The sequence below is a fragment of the Lactuca serriola genome, chromosome 6, assembly GCF_051521515.1.
Source record: "Lactuca serriola cultivar US96UC23 chromosome 6, Lser_US96UC23_V15, whole genome shotgun sequence".
Classification (NCBI taxonomy): domain Eukaryota; kingdom Viridiplantae; phylum Streptophyta; class Magnoliopsida; order Asterales; family Asteraceae; genus Lactuca; species Lactuca serriola.
This window is the reverse complement of record NC_136413.1, coordinates 30,202,546-30,215,904: the sequence shown is the minus strand read 5'-3', so window position 1 is coordinate 30,215,904 and position 13,359 is coordinate 30,202,546. Positions and strand designations below refer to the sequence as shown.

Here is a 13,359-nt window from a genome sequence, read left to right as displayed (position 1 = left end):
CTCGCCACGACGTGGCACTCCTCCGGCCACGACGTGGCGCATGTCTGATCAAAAATACTTTGAGCCTGTTCCAGCTTATCATCCACCTTTGCCATTTCCCACCCGAGCTACACTCAGTCAACTGGAGAAGGAGCATTTAGAGTTTGTAAAGCACGTGAAGGGGATCCCAATTAATACCCCATTTGTCGAGTCCTTATCCAAAACCCCCGAGAACCAGCAATTACTACAAGATTTGATAGACACTCGAAGGCAATTAAAGAAGCTGTCTACAGTGATTCTAAGTGAACGAACTTCAAAAGCTGTGTTGGGAGAAACACTAGAAAAGATGGGGGATCCTGGACGCCTCACTCTTCCATGTGAGTTTGGGAATAAAATGAAGGTTAATGCTTTAGCCGATTCTGGGGCTAGCATTAATCTGATGCCTTTTTCATTTTATCAAAAATTGGAGATTCAGAAGATGAAGGCTACAAAAATGAAGATTCACATGGCGAATCGTTCGGTGACACAACCCCGTGGCATCGTGGAGGATATTTTGGTGAAAATTGGAAAATTTGTTTTTCCAATAGACTTTGTAGTCTTGGACATGAAAGAAGATCCGGATGTTCCAATAATCCTTGGTCGGCCATTGCTTAACACTGTTGGAGCCCTTGTTGATATCCGCGAGTCTAAGCTCACTTTGAGGGTTAGAGATGAACAAGAAGTCTTTGGGATAAAAGATGACTTTCAAGAAGATAAAGAAGAGGTGTTCACAATTAATGAAGAGAATGAACTGAAGGAACTGGAAAAGCTTATGGAAAAAGAGATAAAGGCAATTCATCAACTCAAAAGGACAAAACCGAGGGCATCTGTTCCGTATTTGATTGAAGTCATAGCTTACAAGAGTCCGCCTTCTTGGGTGAGCAAAGAGGATGAGGAAATGACAAGTGATGAAGAGGATGTCACGTCAAGAGTAACAAGGCCGGTGGTGAAAGAAGAGGAGGATGCTATGGAGTGCAAGGAGCAAACTAAGGGCACAAAACGCAATCTTGAAGAAGAGGGCAAGGAAAAAAAGGAGAATTCAAAGAAGGCATATAAAAGACGAGTTCAAGCTTACAAGCGGCGGTTCAAGGAACAAAAGATCTTAATGGTGGACTCTTCCGAAGATTCAACGTAGAAGGCACGAAGTCCAGCTCAAGACTCCAAGAAAAAGAAGCGCTTCTCGGGAGGCAACCCGAGTTTGGTTTGCATTTTCTTTTCTTTTCTTTTAATTTTTTTTGAAACTAGGAAAGACATCAATTCATCATCTAATAACTGAAAATTAGTAAAGAATTAGCTGTAGGGAACTTTAAATAATGAATGACATGCAAAGTAATTAGTTAATATGTTAGACTTTATTAAAATTTTGCATTTGCGCAGTTTCCACGACGTGGGCATAGCCAGCCACGTCGTGGGTCGAAATGGAAACACGGGACCATAAAGCAGATTTAAGGTCCACGACGTGGGCATAGCCAGCCACGTCGTGGCCTTTAAAAATTCAGGGGGGGACCATTTCCTTAAAACCCTTTGACCAATAAGCCCCAATCACACTTGAAGACTGCCGCATGAACGGGAACAACATAAACCCACATCCAATTTCTTAATCTACTTCCAATTTCCTTGCAAGATCTTCCCAATTAATCTACTTGGTATGTGTTTTACTAATTATTTTGTAGTTAGTTCTTCCAATTTCAAGTTTTCATGGTTAGGGTTTGTATGATTCACGAAATTGGTTGAATCTAGTGGTTGATTTTAGATTGAATATCCCTTAAATGTCCATAGGAACAAACCCCAAGCACTAATTTTGGTAGATACGGCATGCACATGGACCGATCCGAAAACTGTGACCGATCGCGGCCCACGACGTGGCGTAGTCTGGCCACGTCGTGACTTCAGTGAAACAAGTTTATATTGTTTTAATGTGTTGGTTGTTTGCTGCTTTGGTTTGCTTTTGTATGCAGAAATGAGACCACGACGAGCTGTTCCACAGGAGGAAAACCCGATAGATGTAGCAAGCATACATCCCTTATACCAGTTTCCTCAAAACATTCCCCGACCGTTGCTAACTACTTACGAGAATCGGCTTGGATGGCTGTATAATAGGGAGTTTGCAATAGCCCCAATTATCGATTAGGGATGGCTTGGTGGAGTGGGAATGGTAGCTGAGTTGGGACGTTATTGGTCAAAGACTTATGTTGGAGATCAGTTTTCTTTCACTTGTCACGGGTGGAGGAATTTATTTGCCATTCAAGAACCCGTGTACCGGGAATTGTCGGTAGAGTTTTTCTCTACCGTATGCTTCGAGGAACGCACTATTGATTTTACCTACAACCGGGCACTTGTGTTTCGTTTGGGTGGTGTGTATCGAGAGTGTAGTCTTCGGGAATTCGCTTGGCGTATGGGGCTTTATACAGAAGTGGAGACGCAATCTCTGTTTTTCATTCCGTTCTTGCTTGGATGTGTTTGGGATTTTGCTCCCGGTATTATGGATGTGCAGTTCTGGTGGGGCATTTCTAACCATGAGTACAACACTCGTGACTCGAGTGAGTCACAAATTCGGAATCCTGTTTTCCGATTTTTGCACCGCCTTATCACTTTTTCAATAAATCACAAGCATCATGGTGATAAAGTCCCCATTCAGAATCTGTTTTATTTATGGACTCTTATTACCCTGGGAGTTTGCTGTGATTTACCTTATATGTTGGCGAGGTTCATGGGGAAGAAAGCGGCCAATTCTAGGCCCGGGAGCCCGATTACTGGGGGGGCATTTGGTTACTCGCCTGGCTAGGTCATATCATATTTTGACCCATGACTTTGTGAGGAATCTTACTCGATTCCCAGACACAGACTTGACCATTCAAGTCTTGGGTGTTATGCGGGCGGTGGTGAATATCGGGGGTCGTTTTGTTATACCGCCGATAGATGACGAGCAAGAGGAGGTGCAGCCGGGACAGCAACCACCAGCCAGACCGCAGCGTCGGAATGTGCGGGCTAGAGGTGAAGTCGAGAGGGAATGTGCTGCTTCGCAGTATGTGCAGGGAGTGCCCACTGACCCTTTTCAGAGTCGGGTGGGAACGTATTTGGATAATCTACAGACGCATGCCATTTACCATACCCAACTTACTGAGGGTATTTATTCGCATTTAGGTGTGACCCGACCACCTTCTATGCCACCACAGTATCCCTATTTTCCGACATGGGAGGAGCTATGGCGTCCGCAGAATGACGGGGCAGGGCCAAGTGGAGCACAAGATCAAGATGATGATTGATTTTATTTCTTTTTCTTTTGTTTTGTTTTTGAGTAGTTTTTTTTATGTTTGAAATTGGTGTGTAATGTAAAACATTCTTAAACAATGATGTTACTTTTTATTTCTTTTGGGTTGTTCCATTTTTCAGATTAGCATTGGAATTCTAAGGAGCATAAAAGGTTAACTTTCGAGTCGTGTTTGTCTAGTCAAGGAAGCTTAGAGTCGTGAGTTGGAACCCACAATTCAAGATAAGTGTGGGGTATATTAGTAGGAGAGAGGTTACAGTTGGGAAATATATTTGTATAGAAGAGTCTGAAACCAGTCAACCATTGGTCAAAGTTGCTAGAGTAAATAAAATAAATAAGCCATTTTCTGCTGATGCCCAGTTTCCACGACGTGGAATCCTTACGCCACGTCGTGGCGTTCTTGCAGTTTGAAGAAATTCAGCATTTTTGTGTTCGCGCTTTCATCCCATATCACGACATGACCAGTTACCTGCCACGACGTGTCCCATTTTATCATTGCCCACATTTCTCTTTACAAATACCCACTTTGAAGAATTGAAGTTTCAAGTAATGTTCGTGGTTTGTTTACGTATTCAACCAGTTCTACACCGAGTTTCTATTTTTGGAAGTCCATATCCAAATGCACGTTTTCCACACTTTTGGAGATGCTCACGCCACTATCCCAGGGGAGTCTGTTCCTTTTTCTCCCTTTTCTTTAATTTTGATTTATTTTTATGCATACAATGAGGGCATTGTATGAAATAAGTGTGGGGTAGGGGTAGAAAAAGTAAATTGATAGAAAATCATAGAATTTGATAGTAAAAATTGAAAATTTTGAAAATTTTGAATTTTTAATAATTGAATCTAGTAATAATAATTTGAGCTATAATTGCCAGTATTATGTGGGATGATCCGATGAAAGTTCAAATGTTTAGTTGAGCCAATATACGTTATAGTGCATTTGTGGCCTCCCTTATTTTAGTGAAATCATGGAACAAAAACATAACCCCGCTTAGTTTGAGGGATGCAATATGTTTAGCAGCCTAAACCTGAAATGTATCCAGGAAAATTATTATCATTAACCAATAAAGGTTGAGATTGAGCGTCTCTGCTTAAGCATGTAGGTTTTGAGTGAAAAAGTGAGGTACATGTTAAAAAAAAATAATAATAATTACGAGAAAAGTGTGAAGAATTTTGGAGCAAATAAAGTGAAGATCAAAAGATCAAAATTCCAAGAAATTCAAAAGTTGAAGATACCATAAATCAAATCAAATAAGGTGGTGAATTCAAAGAAATCAAAGATCAAATGTCAAAGAAATGAAGAATTCCAAAAGAGCTCCATAGTGGTATCAATGATTGTAATTCTAGATTATGTATGTTTAGGTTGCTCAACTAAAAATACCTTGAGGATAAGGAGGTTTTCTGAGGATGGATTCGGAGGGTTGCATAAAATGAGCATTGTTCGGAAAAAGTGGGCGAGTGTTTATGAAGATTATGAGTATTTAAAGTATGGGGGTACTTTAGGAATATTTTAGACACAAAAGCATGCGTTGAGGTCTTGGCATAATGGCTGAACTAGAGGCAGATTGTTCTGTGTGGTGTTAGTAATTAAGAGTTAAGTTTAAATTTGCTTGAAGGCAAGCAAAGCATAAGTGTGGGGTATTTTGATATTGCCATATTTATACTTATTTTTAGGCAATATTTAAGTACATTTTTATTAATAAATTGATAATATGTTTAGAATAATGATACTTATAATTTTAAATTGTTATTTTCAGTCAATATAAAGGATTCTCGAAGAGAGGGACCAAAAGTGCCAAAATGTGGAACATGGGAGGCTTGAAAGACAAGAAAATAATAAATTCACAATAAACACTTAATTCACGACGTGGCGATGAAGCCCACGACGTGGCACGGGTTTTCCAGAAGATAGACATCGCGACGCGGAGGATTTCCTTGGAGGATACAGATTGCTTGAAGCCCACGACGTGGCACATCTGGCCACGACGTGGCGCGGGCTTTTGAAGATTATATAAGTGTTCCTGATTATTACGAAGAAAAAAAGCTTTTGGTAGAAGAAAAGAGTTCCAGGAGACGATTCAGAGCGAAAGAAAGGTTCTGGAAGAGGGTTTTCAACACCAAAAGGAGTAAAGGTTTATATTTCAGTTAAATAAGAACCTGTCTTTCATTATTTTTAGTTGTGTTGGTCTAGTTGCTATGATGAGCAGCTGAATCTAGCTACTCTTGTTTAGCTAGATGAAGCATTAAACTTATGAATAGTTATATGCTTATGGATTAAGTTTAGTTGGTAAAAATTGCTTGTGTTTGATTTGAATAACCTAGCATGCTATTATTTGTTTATCTAATTGCTTGATTGCATGTTCTATGTAGCTTAGTGACCATTAAACTGCATGAACCTGTTTACCTAATGATTTAGTGAACATTGAATTGTTAGAGCTAGGATTGACCAATCTTAGTTAGTAATTAGAATAAATAAAGCTTAGCTGTGCTAGAGAACGTGTATTGTGATCATAATTGCATTTATACAACAAATCTTACATAGCATATTTACATTCATAATTAGTTCTATGTTTAATTATGTCTGAACATACATGGTTTGACATGAATTAGTTAATTATTGGTAAGTTAGAACTAAATTACTAATACAACTAAAAACCAACTTAATAATCTGTAATCATTAGCTAGCCATTAGGGAGAAGTGGATTCAAACTAAACAAGAGTGTGTTTTTATTTATTGAATTTGATTTAAGTTCATCTGATCTTGTAAAACCAGATAAAACCCCTTTTAAACTTGTTAATAAATTAGGTTAATTTAATAGTAAGTAAATTAATTAGAACACCGTTCCCTGTGATCGACACCCGACTTACCCAAGCTATACTCTAATCTGACTAGGTACACTGCCTATAAGTGCATAGTTAGTTAAGTTTGTTAGGTTATAAATATTAAAATTAGTGAGTACTTTTGTGCACATCAAGTTTTTGGCGCCGTTGCCGGGGAACGACTTAGTTTTTAGCTTATTTATTTGCATTAAATTGATCGATCCTTTTTTGTGGAATAAAAACCACAAAAAGTTAATTTTTCAGCAAAATAAAAATTTTCTGTCAGACACAGAGTCCACGACGTGGCGTAATACCTGCCACGACGTGGACAGATAGAAAACTAAATTTTTAGTTTTTAGTTAGTTTTTCTTATTTTAGTTCAGTTTTATGTTTTTAGTTTAGCAAGTTGCAGGAGTTCATAACCACAAGCTCAAACACACACTTGGTGCCACCACTTGAAGACCCCGAGTTTGCACTTCACAAGAAAAAGACGCCCTTGCAAGAATTGAAGTCAGCTTTTTCTAGGAAGTCGGGAAAGAAGACAGGAGAGTCAAGTTCATCAGCGAGGCACAAGAGAAATCTTGAGCATTTGGATCATACACCCGTCTAAACCGAGTCTGAAAGCGATACCGAGCCAGAATTTGAAGAACACACAAGCGAACCCGAGAACGAGCCAAGGAACGAGATGGCAGCGATTGAAGAAATGTCCATGGGAGCTTACAAGAAGCGGATCCGAGAAGATGTGGGTCCTGGTTTAGTCCAACCTGCAATACCTGCCACTGCCACATTCGAGCTGAAGGGACACATATTGACCACACTGAAGGACATCCCATTTTTCGGGAAAGATCATGAGGATGCTTTTAAGCATCTAGATGAAGTCAACGACATTGCGGATTACTTCAATGTCCCAAATGTCAACAGAAACACAGTCTTGTTTAGGATGCTTCCCATCACTTTCAAAGGAGCTGCCAAGGAGTGGTTGAAAGCACTCCCACCGGGTACAATCACCACTTGGACTCAAATGCGTGAGCAATTCTTGGACTAGTTTTGCCCGCCATCCAAGATAGCCAAACTCAAGAAGGCAATAGCCAACTTTGAGCAACAGGCGGGGGAGTCACTATACGAAGCATGGGAGCGGTACAAGGGCTTGCTCAGAAATTGCCCTCAACATGACCTAAATGTGCAGCAAGAGATGTCAATCTTTTATGATGGGGTCAATGTGATGACAAGACAACTCCTTGATTCTCAAGAACCGTTGACAAAGAAAAATACAAGGGAGGTCAAGGAGCTAATTGAAGAATTCGCGAAGCACTCTCGCGAATACCACAACCCAAGGCAAGATGGAATCAAAGGCGGTGGAGGGGCCCAAACTGAAGAAATTGCAGCTGTCATGGCCATGCTGAATAACATGGATCGCAGGATAACACAAATGGACCAGTCGATACATGCCATAAGAGTGGGGTGCAAGAGATGCAGTGGTCCACACTTGACCAAGGACTACAATGTAGATGAGTTTGGGAACAGAAAAGCTCAAGTGTGCTACTCTAGTGGGGATAAGTTTGATGAGGACTGGAGGAAACCAAAGAAGGAGTGGCTGCCATATGAAGAGTATAAGAAGCAAAAAGAAGAGAAATATAGGCAGACAGGTCGAGGCCTTTATCAAAAGGAGCAGCCGCCGGCCGAGAAGAAACCCGACCTAGAGACCATTTTGATGAAGTTTATGGAGGCTTCGGAAAAGAGACACGATGCCACTGATTCCGCCATTTTGGAACAACAAACTTTGATAAAGAACCAGCAAGCCTCCATCCATAACCTTGTAGTACAATTTGGTCAACTAGCCACTCTAGTTCATGAAAAATTGTCCCCGAAGAATCCCGAAGTAAAGACCCAATCTCACGTAATGGCCATCGATACTGAAGAAGATGCAATATCTGAGTTCCTGGAGGCATTGGAAGAAGAACCACAGCAACCCAAGAAATCAAGGATCGAAAGTGGAAAAATTGTTGAACCAGGCTCGCCACGACGTGGCACTCCTCCGGCCACGACGTAGCGCATGTCTGATCAAAAATACTTTGAGCCTGTTCCAGCTTATCATCCACCTTTGCCATTTCCCACCCGAGCTACACTCAGTCAACTGGAGGAGGAGCATTTAGAGTTTGTAAAGCACGTGAAGGGGATCCCAATTAATACCCCATTTGTCGAGTCCTTATCCAAAACCCCCGAGAACCAGCAATTACTGCAAGACTTGATAGACACTCGAAGGCAATTAAAGAAGCTGTCTACAGTGATTCTAAGTGAACGAACTTCAAAAGCTGTGTTGGGAGAAACACTAGAAAAGATGGGGGATCCTAGACGCCTCACTCTTCCATGTGAGTTTGGGAATAAAATGAAGGTTAATGCTTTAGTCGATTCTGGGGCTAGCATTAATCTGATGCCTTTTTCATTTTATCAAAAATTGGAGATTCAGAAGATGAAGGCTACAAAAATGAAGATTCACATGGCGAATCGTTCGGTGACACAACCCCGTGGCATCGTGGAGGATATTTTGGTGAAAATTGGAAAATTTGTTTTTCCAATAGACTTTGTAGTCTTGGACATGAAAGAAGATCCGGATGTTCCAATAATCCTTGGTCGGCCATTGCTTAACACTGTTGGAGCCCTTGTTGATATCCGCGAGTCTAAGCTCACTTTGAGGGTTGGAGATGAACAAGAAGTCTTTGGGATAAAAGATGACTTTCAAGAAGATAAAGAAGAGGTGTTCACAATTAATGAAGAGAATGAACTGAAGGAACTGGAAAAGCTTATGGAAAAAGAGATAAAGGCAATTCATCAACTCAAAAGGACAAAACCGAGGGCATCTGTTCCGTATTTGATTGAAGTCATAGCTTACAAGAGTCCGCTTTCTTGGGTGAGCAAAGAGGATGAGGAAATGACAAGTGATGAAGAGGATGTCACGTCAAGAGTAACAAGGCCGGTGGTGAAAGAAGAGGAGGATGCTATGGAGTGCAAGGAGCAAACTAAGGGCACAAAACGCAATCTTGAAGAAGAGGGCAAGGAAAAAAAGGAGAATTCAAAGAAGGCATATAAAAGACGAGTTCAAGCTTACAAGCGGCGGTTCAAGGAACAAAAGATCTTAATGGTGGACTCTTCCGAAGATTCAACGTAGAAGGCACGGAGTCCAGCTCAAGACTCCAAGAAAAAGAAGCGCTTCTCGGGAGGCAACCCGAGTTTGGTTTGCATTTTCTTTTCTTTTCTTTTAATTTTTTTTGAAACTAGGAAAGACATCAATTCATCATCTAATAACTGAAAATTAGTAAAGAATTAGCTGTAGGGAACTTTAAATAATGAATGACATGCAAAGTAATTAGTTAATATGTTAGACTTTATTAAAATTTTGCATTTGCGCAGTTTTCACGACGTGGGCATAGCCAGCCACGTCGTGGGTCGAAATGGAAACACGGGACCATAAAGCAGATTTAAGGTCCACGACGTGGGCATAGCCAGCCACGTCGTGGCCTTTAAAAATTCAGGGGGGGACCATTTCCTTAAAACCCTTTGACCAATAAGCCCCAATCACACTTGAAGACTGCCGCATGAACGGGAACAACATAAACCCACATCCAATTTCTTAATCTACTTCCAATTTCCTTGCAAGATCTTCCCAATTAATCTACTTGGTATGTGTTTTACTAATTATTTTGTAGTTAGTTCTTCCAATTTCAAGTTTTCATGGTTAGGGTTTGTATGATTCACGAAATTGGTTGAATCTAGTGGTTGATTTTAGATTGAATATCCCTTAAATGTCCATAGGAACAAACCCCAAGCACTAATTTTGGTAGATACGGCATGCACATGGACCGATCCGAAAACTGTGACCGATCGCGGCCCACGACGTGGCGTAGTCTGGCCACGTCGTGACTTCAGTGAAACAAGTTTATATTGTTTTAATGTGTTGGTTGTTTGCTGCTTTGGTTTGCTTTTGTATGCAGAAATGAGACCACGACGAGCTGTTCCACAGGAGGAAAACCCGATAGATGTAGCAAGCATACATCCCTTATACCAGTTTCCTCAAAACATTCCCCGACCGTTGCTAACTACTTATGAGAATCGGCTTGGATGGCTGTATAATAGGGAGTTTGCAATAGCCCCAATTATCGATTAGGGATGGCTTGGTGGAGTGGGAATGGTAGCTGAGTTGGGACGTTATTGGTCAAAGACTTATGTTGGAGATCAGTTTTCTTTCACTTGTCACGGGTGGAGGAATTTATTTGCCATTCAAGAACCCGTGTACCGGGAATTGTCGGTAGAGTTTTTCTCTACCGTATGCTTCGAGGAACGCACTATTGATTTTACCTACAACCGGGCACTTGTGTTTCGTTTGGGTGGTGTGTATCGAGAGTGTAGTCTTCGGGAATTCGCTTGGCGTATGGGGCTTTATACAGAAGTGGAGACGCAATCTCTGTTTTTCATTCCGTTCTTGCTTGGATGTGTTTGGGATTTTGCTCCCGGTATTATGGATGTGCAGTTCTGGTGGGGCATTTCTAACCATGAGTACAACACTCGTGACTCGAGTGAGTCACAAATTCGGAATCCTGTTTTCCGATTTTTGCACCGCCTTATCACTTTTTCAATAAATCACAAGCATCATGGTGATAAAGTCCCCATTCAGAATCTGTTTTATTTATGGACTCTTATTACCCTGGGAGTTTGTTGTGATTTACCTTATATGTTGGCGAGGTTCATGGGGAAGAAAGCGGCCAATTCTAGGCCCGGGAGCCCGATTACTGGGGGGGCATTTGGTTACTCGCCTGGCTAGGTCATATCATATTTTGACCCATGACTTTGTGAGGAATCTTACTCGATTCCCAGACACAGACTTGACCATTCAAGTCTTGGGTGTTATGCGGGCGGTGGTGAATATCGGGGGTCGTTTTGTTATACCGCCGATAGATGACGAGCAAGAGGAGGTGCAGCCGGGACAGCAACCACCAGCCAGACCGCAGCGTCGGAATGTGCGGGCTAGAGGTGAAGTCGAGAGGGAATGTGCTGCTTCGCAGTATGTGCAGGGAGTGCCCACTGACCCTTTTCAGAGTCGGGTGGGAACGTATTTGGATAATCTACAGGGGCATGCCATTTACCATACCCAACTTACTGAGGGTATTTATTCACATTTAGGTGTGACCCGACCACCTTCTATGCCACCACAGTATCCCTATTTTCCGACATGGGAGGAGCTATGGCGTCCGCAGAATGACGGGGCAGGGCCAAGTGGAGCACAAGATCAAGATGATGATTGATTTTATTTCTTTTTCTTTTGTTTTGTTTTTGAGTAGTTTTTTTTATGTTTGAAATTGGTGTGTAATGTAAAACATTCTTAAACTATGATGTTACTTTTTATTTCTTTTGGGTTGTTCCATTTTTCAGATTAGCATTGGAATTCTAAGGAGCATAAAAGGTTAACTTTCGAGTCGTGTTTGTCTAGTCAAGGAAGCTTAGAGTCGTGAGTTGGAACCCACAATTCAAGATAAGTGTGGGGTATATTAGTAGGAGAGAGGTTATAGTTGGGAAATATATTTGTATAGAAGAGTCTGAAACCAGTCAACCATTGGTCAAAGTTGCTAGAGTAAATAAAATAAATAAGCCATTTTCTGCTGATGCCCAGTTTCCACGACGTGGAATCCTTACGCCACGTCGTGGCGTTCTTGCAGTTTGAAGAAATTCAGCATTTTTGTGTTCGCGCTTTCATCCCATATCACGACATGACCAGTTACCTGCCACGACGTGTCCCATTTTATCATTGCCCACATTTCTCTTTACAAATACCCACTTTGAAGAATTGAAGTTTCAAGTAATGTTCGTGGTTTGTTTACGTATTCAACCAGTTCTACACCGAGTTTCTATTTTTGGAAGTCCATATCCAAATGCACGTTTTCCACACTTTTGGAGATGCTCACGCCACTATCCCAGGGGAGTCTGTTCCTTTTTCTCCCTTTTCTTTAATTTTGATTTATTTTTATGCATACAATGAGGGCATTGTATGAAATAAGTGTGGGGTAGGGGTAGAAAAAGTAAATTGATAGAAAATCATAGAATTTGATAGTAAAAATTGAAAATTTTGAAAATTTTGAATTTTTAATAATTGAATCTAGTAATAATAATTTGAGCTATAATTGCCAGTATTATGTGGGATGATCCGATGAAAGTTCAAATGTTTAGTTGAGCCAATATACGTTATAGTGCATTTGTGGCCTCCCTTATTTTAGTGAAATCATGGAACAAAAACATAACCCCGCTTAGTTTGAGGGATGCAATATGTTTAGCAGCCTAAACCTGAAATGTATCCAGGAAAATTATTATCATTAACCAATAAAGGTTGAGGTTGAGCGTCTCTGCTTAAGCATGTAGGTTTTGAGTGAAAAAGTGAGGTACATGTTAAAAAAAAATAATAATAATTACGAGAAAAGTGTGAAGAATTTTGGAGCAAATAAAGTGAAGATCAAAAGATCAAAATTCCAAGAAATTCAAAAGTTGAAGATACCATAAATCAAATCAAATAAGGTGGTGAATTCAAAGAAATCAAAGATCAAATGTCAAAGAAATGAAGAATTCCAAAAGAGCTCCATAGTGGTATCAATGATTGTAATTCTAGATTATGTATGTTTAGGTTGCTCAACTAAAAATACCTTGAGGATAAGGAGGTTTTCTGAGGATGGATTCGGAGGGTTGCATAAAATGAGCATTGTTCGGAAAAAGTGGGCGAGTGTTTATGAAGATTATGAGTATTTAAAGTATGGGGGTACTTTAGGAATATTTTAGACACAAAAGCATGCGTTGAGGTCTTGGCATAATGGCTGAACTAGAGGCAGATTGTTCTGTGTGGTGTTAGTAATTAAGAGTTAAGTTTAAATTTGCTTGAAGGCAAGCAAAGCATAAGTGTGGGGTATTTTGATATTGCCATATTTATACTTATTTTTAGGCAATATTTAAGTACATTTTTATTAATAAATTGATAATATGTTTAGAATAATGATACTTATAATTTTAAATTGTTATTTTCAGTCAATATAAAGGATTCTCGAAGAGAGGGACCAAAAGTGCCAAAATGTGGAACATGGGAGGCTTGAAAGACAAGAAAATAATAAATTCACAATAAACACTTAATTCACGACGTGGCGATGAAGCCCACGACGTGGCACGGGTTTTCCAGAAGATAGACATCGCGACGCGGAGGATTTCCTTGGAGGATACAG

General features: G+C 40.4%; 1 non-coding gene across 1 annotated transcript; it reads right to left on the bottom strand.

The window, feature by feature from the left end:
• Window positions 1-7,178: 7,178 nt before the first annotated feature.
• LOC145060780 (small nucleolar RNA R71) lies at window positions 7,179-7,285 on the bottom strand. Its single transcript, XR_013686964.1, has one exon. It is a non-coding gene; the product is annotated as a small nucleolar RNA R71 (small nucleolar RNA).
• Window positions 7,286-13,359: the final 6,074 nt, after the last annotated feature.